Source organism: Chiloscyllium punctatum, chromosome 35, assembly GCF_047496795.1.
Source record: "Chiloscyllium punctatum isolate Juve2018m chromosome 35, sChiPun1.3, whole genome shotgun sequence".
Taxonomy (NCBI): Eukaryota; Metazoa; Chordata; class Chondrichthyes; order Orectolobiformes; family Hemiscylliidae; genus Chiloscyllium; species Chiloscyllium punctatum.
In genome coordinates, this window is record NC_092773.1 from 70,056,474 (window position 1) to 70,081,462 (window position 24,989).

The 24,989-nt window shown below is 42.3% G+C and overlaps 1 non-coding gene across 1 annotated transcript; it reads left to right on the top strand.

Moving 5' to 3' along the window:
- Positions 1-17,106: 17,106 nt before the first annotated feature.
- trnat-agu (transfer RNA threonine (anticodon AGU)) lies at positions 17,107-17,180 on the top strand. The gene has a single exon. It is a non-coding gene; the product is annotated as a tRNA-Thr (tRNA).
- Positions 17,181-24,989: the final 7,809 nt, after the last annotated feature.

Below are 24,989 nucleotides of genomic sequence, written 5' to 3' on the forward strand. Positions count from 1 at the left end.
CCGTCATATTCTATCCTGTTGTACTTGTCCCCCTGAGGACTTCCTCCCCGTACATACACATCCATATGCAATTATGCATGTTTGATTTTTAAAAAATATACTGTTTCATTTCCGTTGAGTAATTAGGTCGAACCATCTCTGCAATTTACTTCGTTTCTCTCTGCGTAGCTGTTGCCAGACCTACAAATTTTCTCCAGGATTTTGTTTTATGTAATTCTTAGCATTTGTAGTGATACGACACAGGGTAAACCATTCTGCATATTTAAACTAGAAACGCATGAAAGCTCGCATCATGCCGTGGTCTCTTCAATTTCGAGTAGCAAGGAGTTATCCCAAATATCATTATTTAAGGAAGAAAAAAATGACATTGTTTTCTTTAAGCCCAAAAGAGAACATTAAACAACAACTTGTTACAAATCCTTTCTCGGAACACTATTACTGAATCAAAATCCACAGTATTGGTACGATAAAATCCCCCTTAAATTTATGACAAATCGATTTTCGAAATCATTTGTAGACTTTGGTTTCGAACATCCTTTGGATGTTTCTGTACTTCGTCTTCTGTCATCTACTGCGAAACGTTTGTTTAGCCAGGTATATTTTAGAGAGCTATTCTTCTGGTAGTCTGTTGGCTATTGGCTGTTCTTTATTTTTTTATATTACGGCCTGATTCTTGCCTTCTAAATTTTCGTGGCAAATTTGAGAATCAACTTCAAATCCCAAATACTCTTTCTAAATTTTAAGATGCATGTCTCTCTCTCTTATTTTTCCCGAACACAAGTCACCAAGAGTAAACACATTTTCTTACCTAATTTCATTTCAGTATCTAGGGCACTAACCAGCAAGGTTTCATCTCTACTGGATTTTCTCGCTCTCCACAGACACTCAAATCTGTCCAATTCACACACCGTAATCTGTCTAAACCTAGCCAAATCAGCAATCCGAGGACCAAACTGTTCAAATCCGGGCGAAGAGCCCGAAGACATTGGACCGGATCATTGGTTTGATGCAATTGAAAAGAGTAAAATTCAAATGCGATTGGATTTTGGTATATGGGACATAATGTAACCTGATTGTCCGAATTTTAATTTGTTGTATACTTACCATAACAATGTGGCTCCAAGCATTTGCTTTACAACCAAATGTTGCATTTTTAAGTCTTTCTGTGCCAGCTAGAAGTTTCAGTTTCTTTAAAGGTACAGTACATCTTGCCAAATTTATAACAACTCCCCCATTCATTACAAATAAATCATTATGAAGAAAATATGGCTTCATTTTGTTTTGCTATGCCATACTTGGAACTTTAATCTAAGTTCATCTTAACTTGTGTTTGGGAGACAGTGTTTGTGCGCGTGTATGTGTGGACAAACATTGGATAGAAACGAATCTTAGCTCAATTTTATCAGTTAAATCTTCTAAAGCTAATCTGCAATTACATTCTTATTACTCACAACATTTATGTTTGTAAATTAAAAGTCTGTAACATAAGACTCCAACGAAATATTCTCATAATCTTGTTTTGAAAGCAATCCAAGAACATCAAGGCTTTTGTAATCCATGAACACAATTTTCTCTGACGAGTTGTTTGTGACATGCACATTAAAATGTTCTAATGTCATCATTACAAACTCAATAATTCTTTTTCAATCGTGGAGTTTTGTTTTCCCTGGTGGATGTTGAGTTTCTATGAGAAGAAACTAACAGGCAGTTCAATGCTCTCATCATCTTCCACGAGCAATACAGCTCAAACTCCGATGTCAATAACAACTTTGAAGGGTTCGAAAAGTTTGTTGTAATCAAAACTGACGTGATGGTTAATATTGCATTTAAATGAGCAAATTCCACCTGGCATTATTCTGTTCGTGGAAATTTTCTGTTCTTCTTCATCAAATCTGTTAATGGTACCTCTTCATTGCTGATCTTAAGACTTTCTTCTGATAGAATCTGCTTAGTCGCAAAAATCAAAGCATGTCTTTGTTTAAGATTGAGTGAAAAAAATCCTCGATGGCATTCGTCTTTACATTCCGTGGGATCAAACTTCCATGACAGATGTTATGTCTCAAGAGCATCACCACTCCTTTTGCGAAGTCAGTTTTGTGGAAGTTTGTTCCTGGTTTTGCTATTCTTAGTCGTTCAAAGAGCTCTCCCACTGTACCATGCGATTTTTCCAGGATTCACCAAAGGTCACAACATCATCCAGATAAATTGCACTTTTTTTTAACCCAGCCACAGGTTTGTTCATGAGTCTTTCGAATGTGGTGGGTCCATTCTTCATTCCAAAACGCACCACTTGGTATTAAAATAACCGACATTTATTTCATCATCTCTGATGAAGGTACCTGCAAATAACCACGCAGGAGTTCGAACTTGGTGATGTTAATAGCTTGTACAGCTTTTTCTATGCAGTTTACTAATCTTGATCGGGTATATAACCAATTCTGTTACAGCGTTGAACTTCTAATAATCCACGCAAAATCGTTTCGTCCCAATCGGTTTGGGGACTAAGACGATCGGTGAACTCCACTTGCTCTGGCTTGGTTCAATCCCCTTTGAGAATGATTTCCAATTCACTCAGGACGTTCCTGCCTTTGAAGGGGAAATCCGATTCGGTGTTCTTTTATCGGAACAGCATACCCTACTTCTCTATCATGAGCAATAGCATTAGTGTTCCTCATTTTATTTCAACATCTGCCCTCACACTGAAGTAACAAAACGTTCTTGCGCATTCTTTGCTTCTGCGACAAATAGGTTAATAACCTATCTCACTCGTCATGGGTTTTTGCAAACTTATTTTGAGGCACATCAAAATCCACACTTCCTGAGTTTGATTCCTTACTCTGCAGGGCAGTAACTAAAACTCTCACATATAATACGGTTTCAACACGTGCTCGTAACAAACCGAATGCAGTGATTTTTTAAAAAAATCTGGCATCATAACTAGATAGTGCACCTATCTCATTTCTTTTCCTCATTTTGATAGGGACCAAACAAAAAAGGCTTTGAAGGCATATGCTAACTCTGGTCATCGCAGTAAAACGTCATCCAGTTGGGTAAACGTTCGATTCTCAAATGTTTACATCTGCGACCTGTTTCATTGTGGGTTGTGCTCTCCTTCGGTGTTGCTTAGCTTACTCACATACGCTATTTAATCTTTCCCTCACCTCCAATACATAATCAAAGTGTGAGAACTCTGAACTTGCTACTGTAATTTTCTATTGAATTAATTAATAAGGTACTCTCACTTCATGTCCGATTGTGAACTCGAAGGTTACAAAGTGAGTCGATTAGTTTCATGTATCTCCAACGGCAAGCAACACGGATGGGATACCATTATCCCAGTTTTTCGGGTAATCCTGACAGTATGCTCTCAACATAGTCTTCAATGTCTTATAACACATTTCTAAAGATCACTCAGGATGGTACGCACTTGATTTAAAATGCAGTAAATCTGAGCTATGCCTCCATAAACAGCCGAGCAGTAAAATGTGCCCCTTCATCCTACTGACTCTCTCTGGAGAGCCCATACAGTGTGAAGAAAGCTACTAACTTCACCACCTACCTATTTGTCTTGAAACTCCGGAATGAAATTGTTTCTGGAAATGTGGTAGACGCAGTCATTATGGTTCGCACGTACTGGTTCTCATTTTTAGTTCTCGGTTGGGGACCTACACAATCAATATAAGCTGAGGGAAATGCTCTTCAAATGCTGGAATTTGAACAAATGTCGTGGATTCAGTACCGCTTCTCGCTTGCTAACGATTTTTCCATGAATGGCAGGTAAGGGAAAAAGTTATCCACATCATTATGCATTCCAGCCCAATGGAAATGTTTTTGTGCCTGAGTCTATATCTTTTCACACCGCTAGGTGACCTCCTACAGTTAGGTTGTGTGCTGCACATAACACATCCATTCATGTTACCAGCAACCCAATCTGGTGCATTTCGGCCCATTTCTCCTCTGCACTATCCTGCCATGGTCTCCGTTTCTGTTTAAAAATTATATTTTTTTGATAATTATCCTCAGGAGTATATTCGGCCTCCTTTTTGGAATATGCATCCAATACATATCTTTTATAGTTTTGTCTTCCTGTTGCAAGTCGTTTACTCTTTTAGGACCAGAATACCTGGAACTAAGACTCTATCAATCAGTCATAATGTAAATTCCTCAGTTTTCGGTTGTCTGTCCAAACCAAACTTTCATAAGGAACGCGATAGTTCTGTCCATGTAGCCCACAATGTACCACACTCTCAGGTAACACATCAGAAAGAACGATACGTTCCATGCCCTCACCCACATCCGCCGCTCCCCTCCCCTCCCCCGCGCCCCGCTCCACTCCAGGAATGCATCTAAACCCTGATACGTTCCTCCAGTGTATTAAGCCATTCATGAAGGTATGTATAAACATACGCACATCCACGATAAATCAACTTTTATTAAGTTACCACTCAAATGAAAGTTGAGATACCTCGACAAAATGAGTGAAATGGACAATCTGAAAGTTCACTCATCCCTTACGATCAGCGACCGATAAGATCATGCAATTCTCAAAATTATAACTTCTTGACATTTTCCCCCAATACGTTCAGCATGAGCTTTGCACACAGTGGGGAATTTTTTTTATCGAGATCAGGTACTAACTTCATTCCCAGCCCCTGGCTGCACTGTGCACTGTCTGCAGTCCCTCGGCTTTTATTAGGGTTTCCTTTGCTACATTCCTTAATGCCACCGGCTTACCTTCTTTTGCTGCATCTTATCCCACAGTACTTCTGTTTAATGACCAGCACTGTGACTTTATGTGTCCCAATCTACCACAATGGAATCAAGTAAGGCCTTTCATGTCCTTCGCCCCCTCATGACGTTTCTTAATCTGTGGTAAACTCGTACCAGTGTTCTCTACTCTTGGTTTTGTCGTTTAGGATCTCGTCCTGTCTCACCTTCTATCTCTCACACGACAAGATTCTGCTGAAATCTCGTCTTATGCACCAACATGTGTTCATCACTTCCTGAAATTTCTCTTCCACCAGGTGAATTCGTACCATCTCTGGAAGTGAGTTTTTAAACTCCGCCATCAGAGTAGTATTTCTTGGAGCCTCATATGTCAAATCTACTTTTAAGGTACGCAAAGATCCCTCAAAATACTATGTTTAATTGTTTCAAAATCAACATAAGTCTGATCTGGTTCTTTTTTTATGCTTCTGATCGGCTGTCTGTGCACTTCTGGAACCAATTCGTAAGCATTTCAAATACCCTGTTTCATCTCTTTATAAACATTTGACCTCTCATCTGACAGCTTGCAAATATCTCACAAGCTCTATCGACCAGTTTAGTCTGGACGAGCATTACCCACATATCCTTGAATGACTCAATCTCCCTCGCCATTTATTCAATGAAATAAATAAGGGATTCAACATCTTTCTCATCAAAAATGTGACAGAGATTCGACATGCTTGTATACATCACTACATCCTGTTTTAATCTCCTCCCTGTTAATTTGACTTTGCTGACAAAGTGGCAAATTCTCATATTCTAACTCTCTCTCTCTCACTTTGTCTCTCACTTTCTACCTTCTCTCCATCGCTCAATTAATTGAATTAATCTCTCAAATTGCGGTCATTGGCAGACGAACCAAAGTTGTAAATGCGGAAACATGCACCACCCATAGAGTCATAGTGATGTACAGCATGGAAAAGGACCCTTTGGTCCAACCCGTCCATGCTGACCAGAGATCACAACCCAATCTAGTCCAAGCCGACACTTTTCAATCTCACACATCCGTTTGTTTCAACAGGTTATGCCAAGAATTTGGTCTTAATTCCTTTCCACTGTTCTCTTCAACTGTGGAATGAATTGAATCGTAAAATTTAGTCTCTGCGCTGGGTACAATGTGTTGAAGAAGGGCTTATGCTCCAAACGTCGATTCTCCTGCTCTTCGGATGCTGCCTGGCCTGCTGTGTTTTCCCAGCATCATATTTTTCAACTCTGGTCTCCAGCATCTGCAGTCCTCACTTTATCCTACAATGTGTTGAAGTTCATGTACATGAATTTAATTGAGCTTGAGCAACATGAATTCCTGCAGTAACATCCCATGCTGAATCAGACTGCAGTGACCACCCTATATCATCGAGAATGACAGAGGCAAAGTTCCCCATTATTGGGCAAGATTGTCTCTTTCTCAGCATCTTTGCAACTTCCACTCTGTCTCAGATGAAATAATTTCATCAAGGTTCCCAACAGAATGTTAGTTCCCGTGCATGCATGATTTCACTTTTTCACACCCTAACACACCTTCTATAATTACAAATCACGATATCCCTCCTCCCCGCCCCGCAATCCCGTGTTTGACAAGGAGCTGAAGAGCGTATTTGTGCTGCTCTACCCCAGCACAATCTGTCAGTTGAAGACGGGTGAGTCGAGGCACCGATCGACATAACCTGGCATGGGGAGGAAGGGAAATATCACTGCCTTCTGGGAGCATGGAGCCACAATGGGAAGAAGCTGTTATTAAATCTCAGTACTGCTTTCCCTCCCCACGGCAACAAAAATATCCTTTATTAAAACGAAACACATAAATAGTTTATTGATAACACAACTGGCATGAAACTGGTTCGTTGGTTTAAGAGTATAATTTTCGCCTCGGGGAGAGAATTCAAATGTGTTCAGGGTGGGTTCAAACGCCATGTCTCCTTCGTCTCCGCCGCATCTGCTCCCAGGAGGACAGGTTCAAATACCGTGCAACCCAGATTGACTCCTTCTTCAAAGACCGCAATTTCCCCCAGACATGATCAGCGATGCTCTCCACCGCATCTCCTCCACTTCCCGCTCCTCCACCCTTGAGCCCCGCCCCTCTAATCGCCACCAGGACAGAACTCCACTGGTCCTCACCTACCACCCCACCAACCTCCATATAGATCGTATCATCCGTCGTCATTTCCGCCACATTCAAACCGACCCCAACACGAGGGATACATTTCCCTCCCCTCCCCTATCAGCGTTCCGAAAAGACCACTCCCTCCGTGACTCCCCCGTCAGGTCCACACCCCCCACCAACCCAACCTCCACTCCTGGCACAAGCCCCTTCAATCACAAGAAATGCAAATCTTGCGCCCACACCTCTCCCCTTACTTCCCTCCAAGGCTCCAAGGGCTCCTTCCATATCTGCCACAAATTCACTTGCACCTCCACACACATCATTTACTGTATCCGCTGCACCCAATGTGCCCTCCTCTATATTGGGGAGACAGACCGCCTACTTGCAGAACGTTTCAGAAAAAACCTCTGGGAAACCCAGACTTACCAACCCAACCACCCCGTAGCTCAACACTTCAACGCCCCCTCCCACTCTACCAAGGACATGCAGGTCCTTGGACTCCTCCATCGCCAGACCACAGGAACACCACAGCTGGAGGAGGAGGCCTCATCTTCCGCCTAGAAACCCTCCAAACACAAGGGATGAACTCAGATTTCTCCAGTTTCCTCATTTTCTCTCCCTCCACCTTCTCTCAGTTCCAACTCTCGAACTCAGCAACACATTCCTAACCTGCAGTCTTCTTCCTGACCTCTCCGCCCCCACCCCCACTCCAGCCTATCACCCTCACCTTAACCTCCTTCCACCTATCGCATTTCCAACGCCCCTCCCCCAAGTCATTCCTCCCTCCCTTTTATCTTAGCCTGCTGGACACAATTTCCTCATTCTTGAAGACGGGCTCATGCCGAAACGTCGATTCTCCTGCTCCTTGGATGCTGCCTGACCTGCTGCGCTTTTCCAACAACACATTTTCAGCTCTGACCTCCAGTATCTGCAGTCCTCACTTTCTCCTCTGGGACAGAGCAACTTCCAGAGAAACAATAGCTCATTTTTAACCCTGCCTTCCGCATTGGACTGTCTGCAGCTTCTCGCCTCAGGGCAGCGTGGATGGCTTTCAGTGAATGAGGATTTCACTCAGATTCTCTTCATCTGGAACATCCAGAACTCCACTGTTAACTGGTGCCCCCTCACAGCAAACAAATCGAATGAGAATGCTGAAGCATTTTCTACAAGAGTGCAATGTGACAATGGTTTCTGGACACTAAACAGGTAGGACAAAACAGAACTCTTTGAAAAAAATGTACCTGAGGGAAGAGATTCGCATTTCCATTTCTCTCTTTCTGGTCAGCTGAGCATCTTTCCATCTCACTGCAAACATACGTCTGGAGAAAATCCTGCTCATTTGAGTAACTGACTCCTCCCATATCAAATGAACGCCGCATAGCAGAATATGGAATGGTGTCATCCCTCCCACAGTACAGTTTGCAAGTAAAAACAAAATGGATTAATTAATGGTCAGTGGAGAAACCCTGGTCCCTGGGGAAGGGACACCCAGCAGAGCAGGGAGACAGAATGAGAAGCAGATATCCTGGAAACTCTTTGCTTCTTTTAACTCCTAGATCAAAGTGGAATGTATTTCATGCTGTGAGACCCTCAGCTGTTTCGTGTCGGGACACCGTGCTGAGTCTGTTGGTTATTGGTCAAGTGGAATGATTGTCGCTTTGCGCCTCAGCTGTTTCATGTGGGGACACCATGCTGAGTCTGTGGGTCATTGTACAAGTGGAATGATTCTCGCTTTGCGCCTCCTGCAGTGGAAACGTGTGAGAGATCCCGTGTTGAGTTACCATTTCGAGCCTTCTTTTCCAGTTATCACGTTATGCAAAGTTCCAGATTAATTTTATCAAAAAGCAGCTTCATTTATCGAGATCAATCTACCTTACGAAGGGGTGGGTCAGAGCTACCCTTGCAGCGACTACAGCAAATGCAAACGCTTGTTTAAAGTGAAAGTAAGTGTTTCTGAATGTGCACCCGTGCAATCAGACTCTGAATGAATCCTCCAGCTGCATTATAGGTCAATTCTGAGTATGAAACGTCAGGAAACGGGAAGTGAACTATTTGGAAACAGCGCTGAACAAGTTGACGTAGAAGGTAACGTGTATGAGGAATGTCAGTGACGAGGTAGATTGGAAGGTTGGGACACTTCTAAGAGAAATAGATCACCCGAATGATATATAACAGAAGTTTTTAAATGCATGGAGGCAGGACAGATGGAAGCAAGATGAAGAAAATACTCACTTGGAAGTAATGAAAAAAAAATAGGCAGAGATTTAGAGTGGTTGGAAAACGAATAGAAAGAATCACGAGAAAATATAATCGCCCAGGTACTGCAGAGTATATTTTAGAAGAATGACACGTACGGAAGGTGAACGGATGGAATACTTGGGAACTTGGTTCTGAGATATCCCAAATGTTGCAGAGCACGGGTTAGGGAAGGAACTGACTGTAAGCTGAATATTATGGCAGAATGCCGTCATAGAGTCATCCAGATGTACAGCATGGAACCAATTGTTTCATTCCAACGAATCCATGTCGACCAGACACCCTGAATTTATTTCGTCCCGCTTGCAAGCATCTGATTCATATCGTTCTCAACCTTTCCTTTTATATGGTAAAACAATGACTGCAGATGCTGAAAACCAAATACTGGATTAGTGGTGCTGGAAGAGCACAGCAGTTCAGGCAGCATCCAACGAGCAGCGAAATCGACGCTTCGGCCAAAAGCCCTTCATCAGGAAACTGATCATTCCTGATGAAGGGCTTTTGCCCGAAACGTCGATTTCGCTGCTCCTTGGATGCTGCCTGAACCGCTGTGCTCTTCCAGCACCACTAATCCACTATCTTTCCTTTTATATGCCCATCCAGATGTCTATTAAATGTTTTGATTGAACCAAACTCCTCCACTTTATTTGACAGCTTATTTCATGCAGCAGTTTCATCTTTGTGGAAATGTTATTCCTCATGTTCTTTTTAAATATTTCCCCTCACCGTACACTTATGCACTGCAGTCATGACTCGCCCTCGCTGACAAAAATACATTGTCCATGTACCCTATCCATGTCCTTCATGACTTTATGAACCTCTAAAGGGTCATACCTCAGCATGACGTTTAGAGAAAATAGAATGAACCTATTCAGCCTCTCCCTATAGATCATAACCTGGCAAATCTTATCTGAGATATTTCAATATTCACAACACTCTTTCAGTAGCAAGGTGATCAGAACTGCATGCAGTGTTCCAAAAGAAGCCAAACCAATGTCCTGCACTGCCACAGCATGACCTCCTAACACTTATGCAGAGGTGAGGACTGCAGAATGCTGGATATTTGAGTCCAAAGTGTGTTGCTGGAAAAAACACTGCATTTTTGCAAGTTTGTGAAGGTTTGTAGCTCAGGTTGAGCTTTAGGGTGTAGGTTTGCTCACTGAGCTATAGGTTTGATATCCAGACCTTTCCTTACCTGGCTTGGTAACATCATCAGTGGCGAACTCCAAGTGAAGTGAAGCTGTTGTCTCCTGCTTTCTATTTATATGTTTGTCCAGGATGGGGTTCCTGGAGTTTGTGTTCATGTCATTTCCTGTTCGTTTTTTGTGGGGATGATAGATGGTATCCAGATCTATTCGTTTGTTCATGGCGTTGTGTTTGGAGTGCTAGGCCTCTAGGCATTTTCTGGAATGTCTTTGCTTAGCCTGTCCCAGGATAAGTGCGTTTTCCCAGTCGAAATGGTGATTTTTGTTTCCTCCGTGTGTAGGGCTACGAGGGAGAGAGGGTCGTGTCTGTTTGTGGCTAGCTGGTGTTTGTGTATCCTGGTGGCTAACTTTCTTCCTGTTTGTCCTACGTAGTGTTTGTCGCAGTACTTGCATGGAATTTTGTAGATGACGTTGGTTTTGTCCATGGGTTGTAGTGGGTCTTTTAAGTTTGTTAGTTTTTGTTTGAGAGTGTTGGTGGGTTTGTGTTGTGTGTTCCGAGGGGTCTTAGTAGGTTGTCATTTCAGAAACCTCTTTGATGTATGGTAAGGTGGTTCGTGTTTCTGTCTGTGTTTGGTCTGCTTGTTGTGGTTCGTTCTTGAGGAATCTGCGGACTGTATTTTTTTGAGTATCCGTTCTTCTTGAATACAATGTAAAGGTGATTCTTCTCTGTTTTACGATGTTCGTCTGTGCTACAGTGTGAGGTGGCTCGTTGGAGTAGTGTTCTGATACAGCTTCGTTTTTTGTGTGTTGGGATGGTTTCTGGTGCAGTTAAGTATTTGATCAGTATTTGTCGCGTTTTTTGTATACGCAGGTTTGTCGTTCTCTATTGTCAGTTCTTTCAACTCTGACGTCCAGGAATGTGAGTTTGTTGTCGGTTTCTTTCTCCTTGGTGAACTTTATGCCTGTGAGGGTGACGTTGATGATGTTAAATATCTCTTCTATCTTGTTTAGTTTTGTGATGACAAAAGTGCCATCTCTGTAGTGCATTCAGATTTTTGGTTTGATGGTTGGTCGGGCTGTTTGTTCAAGTCTTTGCGTTACTGCTTCTGCTATTAATCCTGATAGCGCAGTTCCCATGGGTGTGCCGTTGGTTTGTTTGTAGGTTATGTTGATGTAGGTGAAGTGGGTGGTGAGGCACAGGTCCGCGAGGTTCATAATGTTTTCGTTGGGAATGTGATTGATGGTGGTAGAGGTGTGTGTAAATGTACCTTCTAAAAGTGTTTTCTTTACCAGATCGATATTGATGGAGGTGAACAGTGTTGTTACGTCGAATGAAATTATTGCTTCAGTTTCCTCTATTTTGGCGTTTTTGATGATTTTTTAGGAATTCCTGGATGGAGTGGATGTAGTGCTGTGACTCTTCTACTAGTTATTTCAGTCTTGCGTGTAGTTCTTTGGCCAGTCTGTAAATTGGTGTTCCGTGTAGTGAGAATACGGGTCTGAGGGGTCTTCTGGTTTATGGATGTTTGGTAGTCCGTAGAATCGTGGGGTGTTGGTCCCGTCTTGTTTCAATTTTTGGAATTCCGTCTTATTTAATTGTCCGGAATTCAGGATGAAGGGCTTTTGCCCGAAGGGTCAATTCTCCTGCACCTCGGATGCTACCTGACCTGCTGGGATTTTCCAGCACCACACTCTCGACTCCTAACTCATGTGCCCAATGTCGTGCAAAATAACAGGCAAGCGTAACAATCGCCTTCTTCACCATCTATGTACCTGCAACTCCACATTAAAGGTACAATGAATGTGCAGTCCACGGTCTCTCTGTTCTTAAACACTGTACAGAAGCTTACTACAAAATGTACAGGTACTTCTCTGATTTGTCGTTCCGAAATGCAGACCTCATCTTTCTCAATTTCCATCTTCTGCCACTCCTCGGCTCATTCGATCATCCAATTAAAATCCCGTTGTAATCAGAGGTGATCATCTTCTCCAATTTTGTGTCATCTTCAAACTTACTGGCTGTACCTCCTACGATCACATCCAAAACTTTTATGAAAATGACGAAAATTAACCCAGCATCGATTCTTGTGGCATTCAAGTGGTCGCAGGCCTCCAGTATGAAAGATAACACTCCACCACCAACCTCTGTCTTCTACCTTCGAGCCAGTTCTGAATCCAAATGGTTGGATCTCCTAACCTTGCTAACCAGACTCCCATGGCGAACATTGTCGACCAATGAAGTCCGCATAGATCCCGCACATGGCTCTGCCCTCATCAATCCTCTTTGTTACTTCATAAAAAACTCTTCCAATTTAACAAGTCATCATTTCCCACGCATAACGCCATTGCTGACTTTTCCTAATCAGTCTTGCCTTTCCAAATACATTAACTCATGTGTCTCAGGATTCCCTTCAACAACGTGCCCACCACCGACGTCAGACTCGCAGGTCTATAGTTGCCTGGTTTTCATTACCTCCTTTCTTAAATGTAGTATCATGTTAGTCAGCCTACAGTGTTGTGGCCCCTCACCTTTGATTATCGATGACACAATATTTAGCATGTGACCCAGAAATAACTTGCCTCACTTCCGACTGAGCTCTGAGGTGCGTCATGTGGATCACGTCATGGGGATCTATTAACTTTTATTCGTTTCAATACATTCAGTGATTCGTCCTCTCTAACATAATCTTTATTTCAAGATAACAACATCTATTTCCCCACAGACTTCATTTTTCATGCCACAGGTCAAGAGTTATCGATGGGCAAGGGCAATTGTTATGCGATTTGGCAATTTTAAGATGCATAGAATGGGGTAGCAAATGCAAGGGATGCAGAAAATGGAAACGTGGAGCTGGTTTAAGAAACCGGTATTGCGTGTCCTTGATAGGTATGTCCCAGTCAGGCAGGGTGGAAGTGATAAGGTTGGGGAACCGTGGTTGACTAAAGAAATTGCATCTCTTGTAGAGTGGAAGAAGGAGGCTTATAAGTTGAGAGACAAATGGTTCAGATGTGGAAATGGAGAGTTACAGATCGTCTGGGAAGGATTTAAAGAGAATGTTAAGAAAAGCAAAAAAAGGACACAAGCAGTCTTTAACAAATAGGTAAAGGAACCTAAAGCTTTCTATAGGAATGTGAAGATTAAAAGGATGACTAGGGTGGGAAGAGGGCCAGTCAAAGACAGAAGTGGGATGTTGAGTGCGGAAACTGTAAAGATCGGAGAGGGACTAAACGGACATTTCTCCCCGTTTTTCACTCAGGAAAAGGAGCATATTGTAGAGGAGAAGAATGAGATACAAGATTTTAGACTTAAAACGGTCAGTGTTAGTTATGAAGAGGCGTTAGCAATCCCAGAAGGAGTGAACGTAGGCCAGTCACCTGGGCCAGTTGGGATTTATCTGAGGACTCTCTTGGAAGCCAGCGAGGAGATAGCAGAACATTTGGCTTTGATATTTGAGTCGTCATTACCTACAGGTTTCGTTCAAGAGGAATGGAGGATTCCAAATGTTGTGCTCTTGTTCAAGAAGGGCAGTAGAGATGACGCAGGTAATTAAAGATCAGTGAGACTTACTTCTGTTGTAGGAAAGGTTTGGGAAAGAATTATAAAATGTAAGATGTATAATCATCTAGACAGCAACAAATTGATTTCAGATAGTCAACATCGTTTCGTCAAGGGCAAGTAATGTCTCACAAACCTCATTGAGTCTTGTTTGATCACGTGACCAAGAATGTAGATGAGGGTAGAGCAGTTGACGTGTTATACTTGGACTTCAGTAAAGCCTCTGAGACATTTCCATATGGTAGGCTGTTGAAAAGAAATGCAGATGCATGGAATGGAAGGTAATGTGGCAATTTGGATTGAAACTGGCTTTCTGCAAGAAGGCAGGCAGTGGTGATTGATGGAAAATATTCAACCTGGAGTCCAGTTACCAGTGGTGTCTCCCAAGGATTTGTTTTAGGACAACTGCTGTTTATCATTTTTATAAATGATTTAGGTGCAGGCATTAACGTGGATGAATTAGGAAATTTGCAGATGACAATAACGTTGGTGGTGTAGTGGACAGTTTGCTAGAATGTCACAGGTTGCAGGGGGACTTGGATAAATTGCAAAATTGGAGTGAGAGGTAGCACAATGAATTACATGCACCTAAATGTGAGGTGATGCACTTTGGGAAGAATAATAGGAAGGCAGAGTATTGGGTCACCGGAAAGATTGTTGCTTGTGTGGATGTGAAGAGGGATCTTGAAGTCCCTGAACATAGATCCTTGAAAGTTGCCACCCAGGTCGATAGTGCTGTTAAGATGGCATACGGTGTGTTAGGTTTCATTGGAACAGGGATTGAGTTTCGGAGCCGCAAAATCATGCTGCAATAGTACAAAATGCCATTGCCGGGGCAGTTGGCATATTGTGTACATTTATGATCGCCGTATGTTGGCAAGGATGTGAAAGCATTGTAAAAGGTGCAGAGTAGGTTTACCAGGATGTTGTCTGGTCTGGAGAAGGTCTAATGAGGAAAGGCTGAGAGAAAAGTGTTTGTTCTTTTCGGAAAGAAGAAGGCTCAGAGGAGATTTGGTAGAGACATACATGATGATCAGAGAATTAAATACGGTAGACATGAAAGTCGTTTTGCTTGGATGATGACGTCAGCTTGCACAAAGGCACATAGCTACAAATTGAGTGGTGATAGATTTAAGATAGATGTCAAGGGCAGGTTCTTTACTGGGAGAGTTGAAAGGGCGCGAAATGCCCTTCCCGCCAGTGTGGTTAACTCAGGCACATTATGGAGATTTAAACAATCCTTGGATAAGGACATGGATGTTGATGGGATTGTGAAGGGGGATAAGCTGAGAATAGTCCAAATTCGGCGCAACATTGAGGGCCGAAGGTCCTGGTCAGCGCTGTATTCCTTTATGTTCCATGTTATATGTCCTTCCCCACAGTAAACATTCAAATAAAGGTCAGGATTCATAACAACCCCCATCTCGAGTGGCACCAAACAGAGACTGGCTTATCGATTTTGGAGATGTCCCTCTACTCATGGCAGATTCGTTTTTTGTCCTTAATGTATTTATAAAACCAGTTATGTCTGATGTCAGCAAAGCGACATGCTGCAATTGAGCTCGGCAGAACTCAAAACGACGATAGTCTGATTCGAATTCAGACGCGTTACACATTGCAACACTGGGCCGACTGAGCGCCGCCTTCCTGTCAGCTTTTTCATGTTTAATGGAGACATTTAGATTGGGAGAAATAAGATTGACAAGGTGAAGAACTTGCAAAGGTAATCAGCGTCACTGCTTTAATACAAAAGTCGCACTTTGTGAAGCAGTGCCTTTCCCTGGTAAAGGAAACACATTTGTCTTCAAGTGCCCCCTTCAGCGTTGTCAGCATCTCTGCTGAAAGTTTCCATTGTTGTATTCACAGCCACTACACGATTCATGATCCACTTCTGTAAAATGTACTTTCAGAATTTGAGTCAAGGACTCTTCCCTTCAAGAGCCAAAACAAGTTCAACGAGAAAGCTCTGTTCATTTCTAGCCCCGGATTTAGAATAAGACGAGTTGAACGGTTCGCTTATTGGTGCCGCCCGCTCACTGGAGGCCAGCGCGTCAAAACGAGGCCCTGTGACCATCAGCCTGTTCTGTGCCTTCCTGCAGTACATCTGCTGAACAACATCAGATTATCATAGCTGTTTATTTCACATTCAAACACAAGGCGATAATATGAACTGTTTCGAAACTTGGAGAATGCAACTTTGCTGCTGAAGTTGGTTATGGCATCAACGACAGACACAAGACTGTGTACAAGTCATGTCACAAGGTTTACGGTCAGCATCACTGGAGGTCCCTGCTTTGGAGTCGGATTTTTCATCACACAGACCTGGATATAATTCCCACGCAGATCATGAAGATACCTTTCTTGTTTTCTGAATTATTCGAAGGAAAGCTAATTCCTGCTTGCGTGCAGAGCACACACCTGGATCCTGCCAGACTTGGTCCAGTGAATCTTTCCATCCGTCTATCAGCACAATGGCAGCATATACATGGGAAACTACCACCGCAAATCCCCCAACGATTACATCACCTTTCTGATTTGGAAGTATCTCGCTGATCCTTCAGTGTCGCTGTGTGTAAATACTGGAACTCACCCCCCTCCCATCGGTCTAATGGTTGTGTGTCCGTGCTGAGGAGTAGAAAGGTTCAGCAAAGTAACTCATCCCCTCCATCACTGTGGTAATTCGGTATATGAACTGAATACTATCCCATTGAGTGACGACTATATTCCAGGAAAACGTTTCTAAAATTTGAAGGTTCCTATCAGATATCTTCAATCGTTTGGAAATAAGTTGAGAAGTGGAGCAGAACAGTGAAATCAAGTGATTGGCAATGATGTCTGGGAGGCATGAGGCAGGAAGTGAGAGTGGAACTGGTGGTGCAAGACTCAATGTCAGTGCCAATCGGTCAACTTTTACTGCCCAATGTTTACAATTACTAACACATTACACCTCGTCAAATCTCCACAATGACCTTGTTCCTCTTGTTGAGGTCCTCTCTGTGTGTGTTAACGTGGTTCATGGGCACGTAGAGGATGAACACATTCTCTTTCTCCTGTCAGTTTAAACAGGTGAAGGTATCAGTTTGAAATTAATGCAAGGGGAGATTATCTTTTTCTATGCCTTTTCAGTGTAGAATGTTCAAATGTAAACTGTCTGAATTTTTAAATTCGAGGACTGATTACAATTCTCTGTGAACAACATTATTCCGAAAACACATTTCCAAATCCTCTGAAGAAGTGGTTAACCAACTTCACGTATGGATGCGCAAAGGGATCCCACATGCGGCGCCGTGGCTTAGTTGGTTAAAGCGCCTGTCTAGTAAACAGGCGATCCTGGGTTCAATTCCCAGCGGCGCCTGCTTGTTGCATACGTGTTTGAGCTTGGTGTTTCAACTCTTTACAAATGCTGTATCAACCAAGTCAGCGTCGACTTGGACATTTGGAGATCCAGGTTAAGTTACAACAGTGGTTGTCCCCTTTATTTCCAAACTATCAATTAAGTCAGTGGTTTCTTTCCGTTATTAAACAAGCTTTTTTTCCTCTTTTTCCCCGTCCTTCATTCCCAGTTTGGTAGGAATAACGAGATTACACAGGAGGTGTTGCGAATTTGCCAGAGAACTTTCTGGTAATGACCTAGACACCACCAGCTGATCACTCTCATTCTCTGATGTCAACGATCATTCATTTAAACCAACAGTTGTGATTCTTTAGTTGTAGTATACTTGCGTTTTTTTTTCTTACGGTGGATTCAGAATTCTACTTTGAATTCGAATCAGTCACAAATGATTGAGGAAGAAAAGTCGCCTGACCTGAGATCGAATTGACAGACACATTATCCGGAGAATGTGAGGACAGATCTACACACTCCAGTCAATGAGCAAAAATCTTCTCATCAGCTGCACACTCAAACTGTCTCGAAATGTCAGACTTTTTATCGAGCAGAAATAGGTAATGAGCTGTATGGACAGAACGAGTGTTGGAGAATGTGAAAAAGAAAGAGGGTGAGGTGGATACACAGAGACAAAGAGAGACAAATGGAGACACGTGCTGAGTTAGATACTGAAAGAAACAATTCTCCATTAGACATTGCTGCAAACTGACAGGAAGGAAACGAGAAAAGGCAATCATTTAAGCACAGCCTTTTACCAGCTGAGAGCAACGGAGGCAGCATTTCAGCCAATAAAGTCCTTTTATATTTTTAAAGGTGACATCTGTCAGCCATTGAGTTTTTTTGATAAATATCCTGAGTCGACAGATAAGACTGATTATTTTCCGAGCATTACAGTAAGGAAGTGTATAACTGACGTGTTCTGTCGATCTGAAAGTTTAACTCGGTTTCTCTCGACAGATGTTGCCAGGCGTTTCTCCAACAATTCACGTTTTTTTTCGTTCACATCTACATCATCAAAGAAAAATGAAACTCAGTAGTCTGTTGATGGACTCATTTTTAAAACCCCTCAAAAAAACTGTTTAGCATTCTAAAAGTCAAATATACACTACACTGACTATACAGGTGCAAACTTGCAAAACGACTTTTAAATTCAGGACCGAGAAGACTCAAGACCAAACGTATCCCTATCCTTTTCGAGTCTCGACAATATATGGGAAATCACGTTTCCGTGTCCTGCCAAATGCACAATTGTCAAATTGACTGGCTGTAATAACAGGCTCCATCTATTTGGCAGAATGGGAGCGGGAGAATAATAAGTTTCCAACTCCAGGTAAGTTTCCAACGAGATATCCACTCTATCATTACAACCAGCTTATTACATCTCAGGAACAGTACCTGACTGTACCGCACCTCAGCAGAAATTGATATCTTTAGATGCTGGTGATCAAAGTCAATAAGTGTATCACTGGGAAAGCACAGCCTGTCATACAACATCTGAGGAGCATGGGAGTCAAGGTTTCGAGCATTCCTGATGAACAGCTTCTCCGTGAAACAACGAGTTTCCTGCTCCCCGGATGCTCATTGACGTGCACCACACTTTTTGTCGCATCCCCCCTCAGCTCATCTGCTTCGGAAAATTAATGATGAACTTACCGCCACTCAGTTTGATTCTTCTGTCTCCTGATTGACAGATTTAAACATTCTATTGCTCATGTGAATCAGATCATCCAGATTACTGTATAAAACTAAACTGTGGATGCTTGAAATCTGAAACACAAGCAATAATTGATGGAGCAACTTTGCATTCTCTGAATAGTTGAACATTAAATTGGGAGCAGGAAATAAGAAAGCAGCAATTTAAAAACTGCGACATATTGTTTCTCCAAAAAAAATGATGAAGTGCAGTTTTTCGATCAGTCCTTCACCGTCTCAAGTGCTGATAGGAATGAGGAAATAAATGTTGGCCCAGCCATTGCTGAACAAATGAAAAAAAACTTTTTGCGTTCCTCATCAGTTGCTACCCCTGCAGACCATGTCAATTTGATTCATAAAGCAGGACAGCGAGACCCCTCTGCATTTCAGAGTCTTGCAACATCTCATTTAAATTAAAGGTTCATTATTGAAAGTTACTGACAGACATTTCATTCTGTACTTCATTCTGCATGTGTCAATACTTTACGCAGAAGGTTCCTCATCACGATATCATACAATTTTAATACCTTTAACGTTCGATTCACGGTTTAACTTCCAAACTACTTTCACCAAGAAGATGCGCATTGTTTTAAATCGAAGATTAAGCTGAAATGAAGCCTGTTGGAAAATAAAAATATCGCTTTATCACTCTTTGTCACTTGTTTAGTGTTTCTGTGTGAAACACGTTAAACTTGAGCCCTCTCGGTTTGAACTCCACCATCCTGGGTTAAAAGAAGACCTGGGACAGTCACCTATCCACCCCTCATCATGATTTTATAAACGTCTAGAAGGTTACACACCAGCCTGGAACACTGCTGGGAAAAGCCCCTGCTCAAACACTCTCTTTAAAAATCTAGCTGTATCGACACTGCAACATTCTTGTACATATTCTCTGCACACTTTCAAGTTTTACAACACCTTTCCTGTTGAAGGTGATTGGAATTGTCAGCAGTCTTCTAAGTGTGGCCTCATTAATATTCTTTACAGCCACAAAATGACATGTGAACTCCAATAATCGATGTTCATAAAAATGAAGACAAGTTTGCCAAATACTTTCTTCACGAACTTTTCTACATGTGACACCAATTTTCCTGCTGTCATAGTATTTGCTGTGACTTATAATGTCGTGCTTGTCTTCTTAACTACTATATTCTGCTGCCTTCACGACTCTGTGGAGCCACATGCAAGGTCACTCTGTTCCTTTGGGTGTCCCACTGCTCTAACTTTCTTTGAGCACTTCCATGACGTGTTACAAAATGCATCGCTTGATGTTTTTATTGTTATTATCAGCTCCCAATATCTGCCCATTTGACAAATCCACGTCCAAAAACCTGGAACCGAAGACGGTCTTCCTCACTGTTTACCACTTTGCCAATCTTCATATCCTCCTCAAATTTTCTCATTATCTCCCCCAAATTATTTCCACATTCTTTATGTGCAATCACGACATTAAGGGACAAAACATTGATCCTTGTGGTAGACCACTGAATACCAGCTCCACGTCACAGAAACAGCACCATACTTTGTCTCCAGGAACCCAAATAATTTTGCATCGAACTCACCACGTGACACTGAATCCCTTTTATTTTAACGCTGTCACCAGTCTCTGGTGTGGGATCTTGTCAAAGTCTTTCAAAAATCCTCATAAACAAAATCAACTTCCTACCCTCGTTTCCATCTTTGATCACTCCCTAAAATATATTTAATCTGATCTGTCATGCATGACCTCCTCTGACAAAACCATGCCGACTCTCGCTGGTCAAACTCTGTCTGGAAAAGTTGAAATTAGTTTTCTCCTTAAGAGGTTTCTCCACATGATTCCCTACGAGTGATGCTCGACTCACGGCTCTGTAATTCGCTGCATTATCTCTACCAGCCTTATTGAAAACTGGTAATATATTAGTTGTCCTGCGGTCCTCGAACTACTCCCAGATTTCCACAAAGCAATGTAAAACATTGGTCACAACATGTGTAATTTTCTCTCTTTTCTCACAAAGCAACGTGAGACACAACTCCATCCCGAGCTGGGAATTTCTCTCATTTTAGCCTGTCAAAATCTCCAATACCGTCTCAGTTGCGATTTGAAACGGCTCCAGAAAACCTCAGTCCCTCATCCTGCTTTCTGTAACTATATATTACCACACAAGGACTGTCCCCACCTGAATTTGTAACGTGATTCACTCAGTTATCCCATTTACTGACACAACTGCACTATCACACTGGAGGGAGATAATTCATGTATTATACGTGGAAAATGCTGTTTCAGCTTTTGCACGTACAAATCCTATATCTTTGATAACCAATGGCACATTGTCACAGTGAGAAAGGGTTCAAGTGTTCTCTATCTGCAAAAACAAAATGCAGTCACTTAATTCCACCTCCTGCGGAGACTCCAGTCTGTTCAGATTTGATATGAGGAATTTTTTTCTCTCTCTGTTGTTCATCGCATTGAAGACAGAACTGCGGTATAAATCCCATTCACATGATTGCTATATTAACTACCCTAATTAGTTGGTGCCTATGGCACACATTGAACTGGAATCAATCCACAACAGAAGTTTTCAACTGGAACAGCGTACTGTCTTTGGTGCAGGGGAACACTGAGCATGGACAATCTCAGGCTTCGAATGGGGCACACATACTACCGTTCTTCCTCGGTCATTCACAGTATCAGATTCCAAACAGGGCAAAAACAGAAGGTGCTGGAACAGCTTTGCAGATCTGGCCGCAACTGAGCAGAGAAAGAAGAGTTAGCATTTCTGGTCCAGTGTCCCTTCGTCAGAAATGTTGGCACCGAGAAAACTTTGGCCTATATGCAGAAGACAGGGTGGTTGGGTTGGGGTAATCAGTAAACGGTCGGTGTGTATAGACCTCAAAGAGAGAGTAGAATAATTGGACAGACTAATGAATAACCATCTGGCTTGGAGTGTGAGTAGTTTTTATTGGAGACGGTTAGTGTCGAAACATACATAGTGGTGTAATGTCTGACTATGTGATAACAAGGAGTGGCGTGTGGGGTAGGGGGCGAAGACATGAAGGAGTTCACGCCCTAAAAATATTGAAATTGATGGAGTCCGGAAGGTTGCAGTATCCACAAATGGAAAATAAGATGTTGTTCTTCACGCTTGTCCTGAGCTTCGCTGGAACACTGCAGTAAGCCTGAGACAAAGATGTTGACCAGGCAACCGAATTGTCTGTTAATAGGGCCCGGAAGTGATAGTTCAGTGTCTTTCTTGAAGACGGAGCTTGGATTTTCCGCAAAGCTGCCAGTCAGTCCAAACTTCATTTCCCAAATTGTGGAAACCACATAGCGAGCAGTGGATGCACAATCCTGGGCTGTGCGAAGCGCAGGCAAAGTGTTGCTTCATCTTGAATGTGTATTTGGGCATTTGGATACTGAGGAGGGAGGACATAAATGGACAGATGAGGAAACAAAATGCACAAAGCAAGGATCATTCAGGAGACATTATGACAGATGTTGGAAATCAGGAGGTAAGAAAGCTATCATAAAGACAGTTTACCAAATGATCGTAGCAATTGGAACAAAGATGAAGAGTTAATGGCACAACTCATCACTAATGAATTTGTTTTAGTTGCCATTACGGAGACATAGTTACAGGATGGTCATGACTGGGATTGAACTATCCAAGGTTTTCAGACTATTCTGAAGGACAGACAGAAGAGTCTGATATTCAAGGACGACTTCAAGGCGAGATGGTATGGGTTGGATGGAGAATGAGTCTGAATTCATTTCGGTGCAAATTAGAAATTCTAAGAAGAAAACTTCACTAATAGGCGTAGTCTGTAAACCACAAAATAAATGATTACATTGGGGAGATCAATAAACAAAGAAAGAAGGAATGTCGGTCAAAATGGGCCAGCTACTTTATTTGGGGATTTTAATCAACTTGGAGATGTGTCGTGGAAAAGCGCAGCAGATCAGGCAGCATCCAAGGAACAGGACAATCGACGTTTCGGGCCCGAAACGTTGATTCTCCTGTACCTTGGATGCTGCCTGACCTGCTGCGCTTTTCCAGCAACACATTTTCAACTCTGATCTCCAGCATCTGCAGTCCTCACTTTCTCTTCCATGTAGATGTATCGAACTAGCTCAGTCAGTATTGCGTTGGGGAGGACTTTCTTCGATTTAATCGTGATGGTTTACCTGAAGAGTATGCCAAAGAAGCGACGATTTCGCAAGGTATCGTCGATCTGGTCCTCCGTCGTGAGACAGGCATAATTAATTCCCTCATCATTAAGGATCCTCTCGGAAGGAGTGATCAGAGTGTGGTTGAATTTATAATGCAGACAGAGAGGGTGAATTTAAAAGCCAATGCCAGATTCCTGTGCATGTCCAAGGGGCTCTATAATAGAATAGTGGGGGCCGAGCTAAAGTAGACTGAAAACAAAAAAAAAACGTATGGTGAACCAGCTGATGAGCTGAACTTTCAAATACATTTTTTCAAACCGCTCAGCGAAATTATATTCCAATGAAAAGGAAGGACTGTAAGAAAAGGTGCAATCCGCCATGGGTGGCTCAAGATAAAAGGGAGACTATCAAATTCATGGAGAAGGCATACAAAGTGGTCGAAATCAACATGAAACTGAAAGATTTTGAAAGCCTTCAAGGTCAAAAGAAAGCCACAAAAAGTGATGTAAATAATCATAAGAAAGAACAAGATTTTTAAAAAACCAACTAGTACAGAATATAATATATTTAGCAGAAGTTTCAACCAAAAAAAAGAAAAAGAGTGGTTAAGGTGAATGTTGGCCCTTAGGCATTTAGTTATGAGTTAGTTAGTGATGAAATGACTGAGTCATTGAACAGGTATTTTGTACCGTTCTTCACAGCGGAAGTCACTAACACATGCCAGTAATTGACAAAGAGACAGAGGTCGGTGAGGACTTGGAAACAATCTTTATTATGGAAAAACGAGCGTTGGGCAAACTAATGCAGCTCAGGATAGACAGTCTGCTGGCCCTAATGGAAGGCATTCCAGGGTGCTAAAGAATCGGCGGGGGAAAAAACAGGTGCACTGGTGGTAAACTTTCAAATTCGCTGGTCTCTGGGGCAATTTGAGCAGATTGGAAGACAGTAAATCTGGCGCCACTGCTTTAAAATCTGGCGCCACTGCTTTAAAAAAGTGAGGTAGACAAGAGGGGGAATTATAGACCAGTTAGCTTAATCTCTGTCGAAGAGAAGGTGCTTGAATCGATTATCAACGAAGGATAAGAGGTCACTGCGATAGAGATTGAACAGACACAGCATGGATTCATGAAGGGCAGGTCATGCTTGACAAATCATTTGGTATTCTATGAAGACAACACAAGTATGGTGGACAACGGGGACTCAGTGGGTATGATACAACTAGATTTCCAAAAGGCCTTCGACAAGGTGCCAACAAGAGGCTGATGCATAAGGTAATGATGCATGATGCTAGTAGTCGGGTAAAAGTATGGATAGAGGATTGGTTAAATAACAGGAAGCAAAATTGACGATAAATGAGTACTTTCTGGCTGGCAATCAGTGAGTATTGGTGTGCCTCAGTGATGGGTTTTGGGACTGCAATTACTTACATACAACATACAGCACATATAGAGCATTACAGCGCATTACATATAGAAAATTACAGCCCATCGGGCGTCGATGTTGCATCGACCTGTCATACCAATCTGAAGCCCATCTAACCAACACTATTTCATGTTCGTCCATATGCTTGACCAATGACAAATTAAATGTAATTAAAGTTGGTGAATATACTACCGTTGCTGTTGAAGCATTCCATATCCTTACTACTCTCTGAATAAAGAAACTACATCTGACAACTGTCCTATATCTATCACCCCTCAATTTAAAGCTCGTGCTCGCCCTAACCATACTTGGAAAAAGGCTCTCCCCGTCCACCCTATCTAACGCTCTGATTATCTTATATGTCTCTATTATGTCACCTCTCAACCTTCTTCTCCCTAACGAAAACAGCCTCAAGTCTCTCAGCCTTTCCTAGTAAGTCCTTCCTTCCATACCAGGCAATATCCCAGTAAATCTCCTCTGCACCCTTTCCAAAGCGTCCACATCCTTCTTAT